This window comes from Vicugna pacos, chromosome 9 (genome assembly GCF_048564905.1).
Source record: "Vicugna pacos chromosome 9, VicPac4, whole genome shotgun sequence".
Lineage (NCBI taxonomy): Eukaryota > Metazoa > Chordata > Mammalia > Artiodactyla > Camelidae > Vicugna > Vicugna pacos.
In genome coordinates this window covers 25773073-25785650 of record NC_132995.1, presented here as the reverse complement: position 1 = coordinate 25785650, position 12578 = coordinate 25773073, and the positions used below count along the sequence as shown (strand labels likewise).

Sequence of the window (12578 nt, the reverse complement as noted above, 5' to 3'; positions counted from 1 at the left end):
ACTGTTGAACTACCTCTACAATTCTTGACACTTGGGAATCAATTTTACTACCATATTATTAAAACTAGAGGCAGCAAAATAAATTTTGTTGAACAGCTTTCTTTAAGTTAAAATTTTAATACTAGTGATAAGTGTACAGAATGATTCACCAGATAACTGAGAGCAAACTAAGAGTATTTGGAATAGAAGAAATCTTGCAGATGGTACAAAGACAATTTTGACATTTAATCCAACAGCATAAAACTGAATGAGATCAGAGGGACTTTGAAATTACACTTCCATATGGCTGCTGTTATAGAAAGTCACCAGGGAACGTTATCAAGTTTGCTGAACACTACTTATAATAAAAAATTACTGTCATCCAAGGAAGGAAGAAAAATCATTGATTGCAAAGATTGATACTCCATTGCTGTAATTCAAATGAAATCACTGGCATATTTGTCACACTGTGGAGAATACCATCTCCAGCCTTTTCCCAACAAATTATTAATGGGGGATTGGAGATTATTTGATAAAGGCCTGAAAGAGAGCTACTCTGAGCAAAACAAATTTCAGTGAAACTCTGAGAAGCAGGTGCGGATGAATAAAACATCGCAGTGGTGGCATACAATGAGGTGTATAGACGATTTTGGACATGCAGCTTGTGTGGACTGATTTCAGTGACACAGCCCATTCTGGGTGAAGAAAAATAAAACAATCATAGACTTTAAAAAGGAGATTTCCTGCTAGGGAATCTCTAAATGATTTTTTTTTTAAATATGGCATTTCTCTTACAGTGATTCCTGCCTTTGAGATGCAAGTCAGGTCAACGAAGAATTCAAGGTAAGAATAGAAATGGTCCTGGTGAAAGTATATTCCATACTTATCTTCTGGGATAAAATTCAATTAGACTCTCCCCTCGGATCAGAAATCACTCTAGATCTTTATGCTTAGATCCTATCACACCTGTAGAATGCCTATCAGGTGGAGGAGCAATCTCAAGGAACTATTAGAAAAACACACTAAAACTCATTTACCAACCAAATTTTTCAATGTCCAGTGCTTTTGGTGGGAGGATTTCTCTGGCTTTTTGAAATCCATGTCATTTTGTCCTTAGTGGATGTAAGTTGCCTCTTTTTCTTGCAAAGTTGAATTAGCAGTAACTTATTGGCAGTGTTAATGTGGTTGTGATACACCTTTAAATTATGGGCCATCACAATGCAGGTACCACCCCAACACTAAGGCTGTCCCATCATCCTCTGTGGCCAAAGTTCCCCACTGTGTAAATGACAGGTGAGATGGGTGGAATCTAAGGGCTCTTGTGGATTTTATAGTCAACACAAATAAGAGGCTGCACACTGTATAAACATCCACATCCTCTTAAACCCTGAACATGTGAGTAACAAGCTCATTCTTCTGTGTTCACTCGCAGCATTGAAAAAAATCTTAAGATATTTTGGTCAAAAGGCCTTAGATTTAGTATCAAAAGACCAGTTAACTAGTTCTTAGCAGTGTTAACATTGTCACATTTCCAAACGGAAATAATAAAAAGTGTGAATAGTAGTTGACCATTCAATTTCCTGTATACATTATCTCATTTGATCCTTGTAAGACTTTTATGGCCCCATTTCTTTTGCATCAACAACTTAAAACTTTTGTTTGAGGGTAGATTTTTAAGGGCACAATGCAGTATTTTTTATCTATAGGCACAATGTCATACAGCAGATTTCTACAGTTTACGTACATTATACATAACTGAAATTTTATGCCTGTTAATTAGCAATCCCCCATCTCCCCATCCCCACAGTTCCTGGCAATCACCATTCTATTCTTTGCTTCCATGGATTTACTCCCTCTTTATATATGAAGAAACCAAGCTTTTAAGATGTAAGTAATTCAGACCATACAACCAACAAGTGGAGAAGTCAGAGTTTGAGCCCATATTGACTCCAAAGGCCAGTATTTCCATGACACCTCACTACTCATGAAAGGAGGTGGGCTGTTGTAAAAGTACTAATGGCTAACTTTTAGGGGGGAGTTTCTATGTGCCAGAAACTATGCTAAGAACTGCCACATGTCAATTCCATATCAAAAGCTTGTTAAGAAAATGGTATAATTGGCTCCATTTTACAGAGGAGGAAACACACTTGTAGAGCTAGAAAATCAGACCTGGGAACCTAATCAGGCAAATTGGATCCTGAAATCCAGTCATGAAACCACTGAACGCGTTGCTTCCTTCCAAAGGTAAAAAGGAAGCAGGTAACATTACCTGTTCCCACAACACTCACGGGCATGGTTATTCACATCAAATTATTCCCCCAGAGAAAACTGGTCTTGCTCTCCCTGACAGTGTCCTAAAGCAATGTGACTTTGGTACTGACCCTGAGGACACAAGGCTCCACTGAGGCTGAAATGCCTGCCTTGGACCACAGCCCCATGGCTTTCCCTTCTGAACACAACACACAGCTGAGTTCACTGTACCTCAAAGGGAAAAACTACAATGAAGTTTGAGAAGTTCTAGGAAACAGTAGAAATGGAAACCCAAATGATCACAGATTATTAAAGGAGCCTAGTGTGAGGTTACCTTGGTGACCAAATCCCGCTACAAGATTTAGGGGACCACCAGAGCCTTGAAAGGATGTCTTATTGTACAATCTCTCCACCTTTGAGGCATGTGCTCCTAGCTGCAGCACTCTCCACAGCACTTTGCCACATTCAATTTCTCTCACTCATTTCCAACCTCATTCATTGATGGCTTTGCTATTTGGCTCAAGTCCATCATCCTTTCCCATGGTCCAGTCTATTAGATCAAAGGTTCAAAGTGTTCTCTATATGCCCATGAAATTCTATTATTTAAGCTTGTTCACTCGACAACCCTCCACCAGATCTATTCTCCAACTTCATGGAGATCTCTAGCCATTGACTCTTACCTTTTTTCACCTTCTCCATCAGTCTCCTCCTCTTCTCTCGATGTCAGCTAGACCCTAAGGCCATAACTACTGCCTAAACTTTCCCTCTCTTCTGTCCTTTCAAAGCACCTACCCCGACTCCAGCCCCAAATGACTGCTTTCTCCATGGCTGCATCTGGACTGTTGACACCACTAGTGACAATTACACAAGTTGGCTCACTGGTACCACTAGAAACTCGTGGTCACCAACCTCACCTGTCCAGGAAGCCTGCTGTGTTTTCCTGGTCAGTTCATATTCCTATTATTTTTAACATTTTCTCCTCTTCTTAAATCCCAGATTCCCTTGCCTCTTCACTTACTGTTTATCCTTAAAACCAAACCCACAAATGTTCCTGTACCAGCACTGCAGCATCTGTTAATGGGGCTCCATCCAGGTATCCTTTACGGGTAGGTTCACACATTCCCTAGCTGCCAGGGGAGTTGGCTGCTAATAGCTCACTCCTACACCCTTCTCTAAATGATTGCCCTTGGATTATGGAAGCCGCCTCACCCAGAGATGCCTGGGAGGTTATGGACCTCACTCCACTTCCAAGAGAGCAGCCGATGGCTAATGACTGCCTGATGCAGGGATATCGAGGTTCAGCCTCCTTGCCTCAAAGACAGACAAACTGAGCAGGAGCAGCTCATGCACTAGAGTTCCCTGAGGGGTTGGGCTGAGGCTGGATTTCTGAAACCAAACTTTTGCTTAGCTTTTGCGCTGCAACCTCCTGCTTCCTATGCTTCCTTACATGTTTTTCTTGAGAACACTCCCTCAGTAAATCACCTGCACAAAAATCCCCGTATTGAGCTCTGCTTGTGGGGAACTTGACATAAGATACCCATTGACTCTCTTTTTCCTCCTTTCCTCCTGCTGGAACTGAGTGATCGCTGCTCTTATCCAAGGTCAATGCCTCCTCCTGTGTTCTGGACCCTGTGCTGGTCTGTCTTCCCAGGAACCCTGCACAATCAATAGTCCTTTCTCTTTTTCTTGGCTCCTTCCCATCAGGACTGAAGCAGGCTCAAGCCTCTCCCATCTTAAAAACGAAGCCTTCCTTCAACCTACCCCCTTTACAGCAACTGCCTCCCTCCTTCTCTCTTCTTTTTATGTAATTTTTTTCATGGTTATATTTCTCCTTCCTATGGAGACTATAAAGGGTCCACATTATGGAAAGATTAGAGATTATGGAGAACTCAAGATAAGGCCAGAAGGGAGCCCTTTCGAGCACTCTTGTTATTTTGAGCCTTTCTGGCATATGAGCTGGTGAATGCTGCCCCACATGTTTACATGTATCTCCTCCATTTCCTCACCTCCTACTCTTTTCTTAACCCACTGCAATCTGGTTTCCTCCCCTGCCACTTTGCCTCTGACCTCTGCACTGGTAAATCTCATGGACACCTTTCAGTTCCCATCCTACTCGATTCTTTTCTCTGTCTTTGGCACATTGCATTTTCTTGGCCTCTCTCTCTCCTTCCCTTTTCTTCTCCTTCTCCTTCTTTTTTTAGTGGAGGTACTGGGGATTGAACCCAGGACCTTGTGCATGCTAAGCACGTGCTCTACCAATGAGCTGTACCCTCCTCCCCCACCCACTCTTGGCTTCTCTCTCTTTGTGTTCCCCCTGCGTGTCCAGCTGCTCCCTTCTGGCTCTGCATGTGCCCTAAGCAACTATATGCATTTCCAAGGCTTTAATTACCATCTCCATACAACGGATTCCCAAATATTCAGCCCAGGCCTTTCCTCTGATTTCCAGACTCATATATTCAACACACTTTGCCACATCTCTAAGTGGGTACTTTAAATATGCTTTAAACAGAATATGTCCAGAATCAAATGCATAATTTTTCTACCCAAACTGCTCCAACTCCAATTTGATAGCCTTAAGAAATAGCACCACCACCCACATCATTTCTCAAGTCAATAATTTATGAGTCACTTCTTATTCCTCCCCAACCTTATACTCGATCAATCACTGAGTCTTATTAATTCAACCTCTTAAATGTCTCTCAGATATACCCCTTTCTACATACTTCCCCACGTCAGGATGCTAGTTTAGCAATCGTTTCTTGTCTAAAGTATTGCAATAATCTCTGTATCTCTCTAATCTCTCTATCAATTGGGGGTTAGTTGCAGGAAGTAGAAACCACTTTAGCTTTTACATATAAAGGGATTTAATATAGAAAATGAGGTGCTTGCTCTGTCCTGGAAGGGCTGGAAGGGTCTGGACTGAGCTTCCAGAAATAACATTCAGAGCAACACAACAGAATGAGCCCAGCAGAGGAACTGCTCCCCTGCCACTGTCAGGAAGGTGGAGATTCAGGGAGCCATCACTGGAAATTCTCACTCTGAGAACATCGTGTTAGATGTGGCCCTAGGTCACAAAGGCAGTGAAGCTGCCTCTTGTCACCATTGTGTTGGTGCCTGACACTGGCTTCAGAGAGAGCCGATGGCCGTGGCCAGTCTTGTCAGCTGGGACCACCTTCTGAATCTCCCAGATGCATGTAACTGATGGAATGTTATCTGCTACAGAAGCAGATGTGTTCTGCATCCTCTGCCATACAGGAAGGCCTGTTTGAGGGAGGCTGGACTGGACACTGAACCAGTCAGTCCCCCATATCTGCCACAATCTTCCCACGAACACCCTCATATTTCCTCTTCCTCTCCATTCCGTTTTCCTCTCTTCTGCCAGACAACGCTTTAAAAAGCACAGGACAGATCAGGAACTTCTCCTTAAAACTCACTGATGGTTTCCCATTGCTTTAAAAATATAATACAAATTCTTCATTGTGGTCTACAAGTCCATACATGGTGTTTATCGTGTACTTATAATGAGTCAGGCACTGGGCCAAGTGATTTTTGTGGGTTATCTCATGTAATCCTCAAAATAAGCCTATGAGTCAGGTACATTATCCTGGCTTTACAGATGAACCAACTTAGAGAGAGCAACTTCTCAAGGTCACCCTAATTTAGGGGGCAGGCAGCCCATGCACTCAGCTCTGTGTTGCACTGTCCCCATCAAGACAGGCCCCAGCAATGTCCTCAGCCTCGTTGTTTATCACCACCTCCCTCAATCCTTATGCTCTGCCCGGGCTGGCCAGCCTCAGTTCTAGAAGATGCTGTGCTCTCTTTTGCCTCCAAGAACTGAATTTATTGGTCTCATCTTTAGAAATTCTTCCCCCGTTTTTTCTGTAGCTCATGTCTGTTTATTCTTCAGGACAACTCAGCCAAATACCCTTCCTCTGAGAAGCCTCTCCTGACCCCCTGGAGGACTCTGAGTCTCCTGATTACCCCCTCTAAGGGTACCGGTCACCACCGTATTGCCTCAACCGCGGCACTTCACACGCTTGGAATTATCCACCAAATCATCTCATTATTCTTTACTCAGTGTTTGTCTTCCTCACTTGTGCCTGTCATGTTCATCACGTTCCCATGTGCCTAGAATTTCACCTGCTATGAAATATTTATAAACTGACTAAGGGGAATGAAGTTTTTTTAACTTTTTTTTTATTGAGTTATAGTCAGTCTACAATGTTGTGTCAATTTCCAGGGTAGAGCACAATTTTTCAGTTGCACGTGAACATACACGTATTCATTGTCACATTCTTTTTTGCCTGAGCTGCCACAAGATCTTGTATATATTTCCCTGTGTTATACAGTGTAAGGGGAATGAAAATTTTTAAACTTGTTACCTGAAATAAGAATGACAAAAATAAAAATAGCTCAACAAAAAGTATGGACAAATTCACCCTGAAAAACGGAAAGAGGCGTGACTAAGAGAAAGAGGAAAGGTTGCAGGTCCCATTAACCTCTTGGGTCCATTTAGGAGCAGAAAGCAAGGGGAGACAGAGAAGGGACTGCAGTGTGACTGGATCCCCAGATCCACAGTGTTATATTTCCAGGAGGATGCGGGACAACAGAGAGGTTTATATTTCACACCATGTGGCCAAACTTCATAAATACTCTCTTTAAATATCTCTGCTTTGTCCCCAAAGTTCTCTCCAGATGCCAGACAACTGACTTCCCCTTTCTCCTCCAGAGTAGCCTTTCCCCCTCCGAGCAGCCCTTCCCATGACTTCCCCAACCAGGCTAGACCCAGCCTCCCTCCCACAGAGGCTCTCCAGCGTCTGTGTTGTCCCTGTCTTTCTTTGGGTAGGACAGTGAGATTCATGCTCTTAGAGTCACCAGGGAGCATCCTCACGCTCTGCCCCTGTTCAATAACAAACCTCTGTCTTGGGATCTACCTCCCCTAGAAGGCAGGCTGGATTGTAAATACAGTGAGGCTATCGGGGGGATATTAAACCAGTGTAGCTTTTGCCCCTGCGAACCCTTCTTTCCTGGTCATTGTGAGCGCCCACATTAAGAACCACACCCAACAGGCTCAGATCACAGAGTTTCTTCCATGATGTAGCAAGGATACCTCCCCTTCCACCGTGAAGTCTGAGCCCTGAGACTCAGTGCCCTGGGAAACAGGGTAAGTGCTTTCCAAAGGAAGTGTGAGATGAACTCCTTCTGCCATAAGGAAGTGTGGGAAGAAGCAGGGGGAAGATGTCAGACACGTGTCCCCACTATCTTCTTCATTGGGTGGCAGATTCGCTGGGGTTGGTAGAAACATCCTGATAGGTAAGGGGGAGCCAAGATCATCATGGAGCTGCGGGTTGAAAGGAATCCTACCTCAGTGGGCATTGCCTGGGAAATGCCACGTACATGGCCACGCCCCTGTGGCACAGGGAGGATGCAGCAACTCAGAGTGAGGGGTCAGACAGGGTACCCTGCAGTGGCATTCCTGGACCTCAGGCCTGTGTGTGGGCTTCAGGGGGCCTGGAACTTCCCATATGTCCTGTGAAGGAGATATTCTTTTTCACCAAAAATTACTATAAGATATTGAATATAGTTCCCTGTGCTATACAGAATAAACTTGTTGTTTATCTATATTATATATAGTAGTTAGTATCTGCAAATCTCAACTCCACATTTATCCTTTCCCAACCCCTTTCCCCCTCTGGTAACCATAAGCTTGTTTTCTATGTCTGTGTATCTGTTTCTGTTTTGTAAATAAGTCTGTTTGTCTTTTTCTTTTTCTTTTTCTTTTTTTGTTAGATTTCACATATAAGTGATATCATGTGGTATTTTTCTTTCCCTTCTGGCTTACTTCACTTAGAATGACATTCTCCAGGTCCATCCATGTTGCTGCAAATGGCACTATTTTATTCTTTTTCATGGCTGAGTAGTATTCTGTTGTATAAATACACCAAAACTTCTTTATCCAGTCTTCTGTCAATGGACATTTAGGTTATTTCCATGTCTTGGCTATTGTAAATAGTGCTGCTATGAACATTGGGGTAAACTTGTCTTTTTGAATTAAGATTCCCTCTGAATATATGCCCAGGAGTGGGGTTGCTGGATCATATGTTAAATCCACTCTTAGTCTTTTGAGAAATCTCCATACTGTTTTCCACAGTGGCTGCACCAAACAGCATTCCCACCAGCAGTGTAGGAGGGCTCCCTTTTCTCCACAGCCTCTTCAGCATTTATTGTTTGCAGGCTTTGAACTGACCACATACTTATCCAACAGAGACTGTTCTAAACCGGAAGAGACTCTTTAAATGACTCGAGCTGGACAAACCATTATCTGGCAAGTTTAGAGTGCATTACCTGCCTCCTGCCCCCTCCCCACTCTCTAGCCCATTCTCCGCAGAGAAGGCTGGAGAGCTATGGGGTCTGGCAGCCCTAGGGCAGCTGACAATACTTAGAGAGACCTCATCCTTCAGGATGGAGGCATAAGTCATTGGGCTACATCTTGGCATCCACATGGCCTCAACAGTGATTTTGATGGGAGCCGTGGTGAGGAACAGCTCCTGACTTTACCTGAAGGCTCTGGTTATTAACGAAACAGCCTGGCCCCTCAGACCTCTCAATGTAGTTGCTGCCTGTAGCTGGAAGGCTATAAAAAATAAAAAACAAGCCCAATTACATTTTGAAACCCATTTAATTGTTCCTAGCAGTGATCCCCATCCCAGGAGATTATGCAGAAGGCAGCCAGCTGCTATTTCACGTGGAGAATGCAGCCAGCCAAAAACTCCCAGAGGAACAGGGCAAGCATTTTGGAAGGCCACCAGGCTGCAGCCTGTCTGCACACCGATTAGAACATGGCATGGAGTGAAGACAAGGCAGGCAAGAATGAGGAACCCGAATACGAGTTTCGTTTGAATGCTACTGCTGTGGTCTTTTATCGTGGGCTTTAAAACGTGGTGGGTGATGGTAGGGGAGGGAGAGGGTACAGCGAGGAAGGGCTGAGCTTTTGGAAGGACTGAACTGCCGAGTGGCAGCTTTGGAAACGTCACTTCAGCTATTTAAATGCTATGGTTGGTTGTACAGAATGATCGCTGTCTCGATGCCTAAATTCTGCTGATTCAATTGCTCTTATTTGGATTTTCGAATTATTCCTGACAAGATAATAAGTCTCTTTCAAAACATTAAATCGGATAAATCTCCCAGCTGGAGGTCTCCAGTTCGATTTAATTTTCTGCATATATTCTAAGGATCTAATGAGAGATCAGAACGAAAGGGCTTAATTGGAATTTCTCTAATTCCCCAACATGAGGTCTTTCGAACATGGGAACGGCCGTGTGGTGAGATTTTTTTTTCTCTCTCTCTCCAGGTTTAGCTGAGTTAAGTCCCCCTCCTGACCTTTAGACCATCTTGTTCAACTTCACAGTCTACAGAAGGCTGAGCACTAAATACAGAGCTTGAGTTTTGCTTGTTTTTGTGGCCAGTTTTCTCTAGGTCTCTTAAGGCTGCACACTATGTCTTCGGCTGAGCCGTGTGGACACAGCGCATCAGATGGGACTTTCCAGAATTGCTATTCCGCAGAACGTGGATGTCGGAGGACTGAGCTTGTAAAGTCTCCTGAAAAGTGGTTTGCCAAAATTCATTTCTTTGACCCTCAGGAGTGTCCCTGGAGAAGTGCCTTTGGGTTTGGTTACCATCCATGCTAGTGATGACCATTACCCTTTATTGAGCACTTACTACGTGCCAGGCACTTGGCTAAGCCTTGTACATGTGTGCTTCCCTGAATCCATCTCTGCACAATTTCCCAGAGAAGTAGGAGCAACAATTATCCCCATATTATAGATGAGCGAGTAGCAAAGAGAAGTGGTTTATCCGAGGCCACACACTTAGTAAACAGCGTATGTGTTGGGAAGAGGGCACAGATTTGAGTCTAGATTTGTCTGCCTCTCATTACCCCAAGAATAGACCCTCTAAGTTAAACAGAAGCTGCCTTTAATGAGGTTCCAGGAGAGGATTATTGACTTTAGACAACAGAGCACAATCCTTGTTATACATCAGTCAACATATCCATATCGAGACTAACTCTTCACTTGCTTTCAGGGCCTCTTACAGAGATGGACAGAGAGGCAGGAGGAGGGGGAATGGGGTATAATTTCCTCACGAAAGAAGCTCTGTCACCCAGACTGGGAGAGAGATTGACGTGACAGTAACTACCTTCATGGCCCCAGGATTAAGAGAGAAGACAGAGGAGCCACATTAGCTTTACTGGGCAATGATCCCACCTCATTAGAGATGACATTGGCCACTTGAATGGCCCTATGATAAATATGGAGGGAGTGCGTCACTAGAGAACAAGTCAACAGACAAAAGAACACCTACCCACGGGCTTTATTCTCTCCCCTGCTTGCTACCTGACCTGACAATTCCACCGCCAGGAGACAGATGCTCCTGAAGCCTGATATTAATGACCATCCGGATTAACAGAACCAGAAGGGTAAAGACCAGCCAGCAACTTCTTTGAATGGTCATTTGAAGCGTGGAGCGTGCTCTTGCCCCATCACGTCTTGACTTTTATTACCTGCCGTGATGATACTGCAAAAAAGGATGCCCTGGCCAGGACACTTTCAGATGGGATTTGCCCACAAAACTTCACTCTAAGTATAAATTGGTCTGTGTCCCTCGCTTTTTAAATCCACAGTGAGAAAGGGGGAAGTCCTTCTTACTCCCTGTAAGGACTTATTTTACTTACTGTAAAAGTCCTTACTGTGACTTAATCAGCACAAAATCTTTCAAACTGAGGAAAGCTGTGCTGAAATTTCAACTAAGGGACAGGATTTTCCCCATAAGTGGGTGACTAAGACCTGGGAGGGCATGGCACCAGTGTCTGGAACTGTAAGAGCAGAACTGTCCTCACACCTCCCATCCAAACGCAGGCCTTCCCTCCCCACCCTGGCCCTACACCCCGATTCTTACCCTCTACTCGCTTCAAAGGCATTTGAGATGCAAGTACGTTGAAGAGAGTCCCTTGTGAAAAGTTTGACTTCAGGGCCTAAAATTTAAGCTCTTCGGTGGACAGAGCAGTTTCTCCTAGTTTTCTATGCTTATCCGACAAGAAAGTAGAGAAGGAACAATTCAAATAGTAACATCATAGCAAACAAGGAAGGGGCTCTGGGGGGGAGGCCCCGCCATTTACACAGGGACAGTGATACTTTGGGTTGGGATGTGATGTCTCTGGCACTCAGATCATGGTTGGATCAAACTCCTTATGAGCCATATGTTATTTATACCCTGGACTGCTCTCCAAAAGATGTGAGGTCGCTTACACCAAAAGACACATATCCATTAGGCATGTAAAAGTAAGACTCAAATGATAAACAAACACTGAAAGAGATAAAACAGAAAATATTATTGTAGAAATCTAGACTACGATAAGCATAAAATGTTACTTTGAGCTTCCTGATGTCCAAGGTGGAAAAGGAACCATGTTAATGGTACATACTTTTCAATATCTGATTTTAAAAGCACACCAAATGTATCAGGGCATATGGATTACTTCTTTTGCTCTGTTCTGTGGTCTCCTGCCACACCCCAAGCTAAGATCAAGCTAAAACGAGACCTTGGGGATGGAAGGCAAACATTCTGCCTTAAACAAAACAATGTGGCCACAACAATATCCTTTCTCACACTGCAACATCCTCTGGTCATTCTCTTGACCATCCTTTGTTCCTTTCTTGATAAACCACCAGTAGGATTCTATATGAGAATTAATTTCATTAAAATGCTCCCAACAGGAGTGGGTCTGGTAGAAATAGCTGAAGTTCACTTCTTCTGAGCCTTGTGAGAAGAAGTAGGAGAAATTTGTTACTATGTCCAGGGGTCTGGTTACAACAGAGCACAGTGACACTGCAGAGAACATTGACAAGGGAGTCAGAAACCCTGGGTTCTTGTCCCAACTGGACAACAAATGTAATTGTGTGACACTGGGCAAGCGCCTTCCCTCTCTGAGCTGCACTTTCCTCACCTGTACCACAAGAGGGTTGAAATAATTCAGGAGTTCTCAACTCTGGCTGCAAGTTAGAATCACCTGGGGAGCTTTTAAACACACACATGCATGGTTTCCTCCAGAGATAAACTAATAACTTGTACTTTCCTAATGGTTGGAAACACCTCGGAGAGTCCCATGTCTAGCCAGGACCGAGATCACTGGAAGGGATGAACTCTAAGAGACCTCTCTGATCCATGCTTCCATGGAAACATTCCTATTTTGAGGAATGCCTTGATTAATGATTCCCCTGGGAATGGGGCTCTTTCTCACAGAGTCAGCTAGGTTAAAAAGAACAAACTAGAAAGGTCCTTATAAATCATGC

General features: G+C 43.9%; 1 long non-coding RNA gene across 2 annotated transcripts in view; it reads left to right on the top strand.

Moving 5' to 3' along the window:
* LOC140698454 (uncharacterized) overlaps window positions 1-9121 on the top strand; it is a 63139-nt gene extending 54018 nt beyond the window's left edge. Inside the window, exons 3-4 of one of the 2 annotated variants that reach the window (XR_012076243.1) lie at window positions 777-822; window positions 8922-9121. This is a non-coding gene — a long non-coding RNA (uncharacterized lncRNA). Of the gene's footprint in view, window positions 1-776; window positions 823-6136; window positions 6316-8921 lie in introns of those variants that run through there. The other variant, XR_012076242.1, reaches the window with a different exon arrangement.
* The last annotated feature ends 3457 nt before the right edge of the window (window positions 9122-12578 follow it).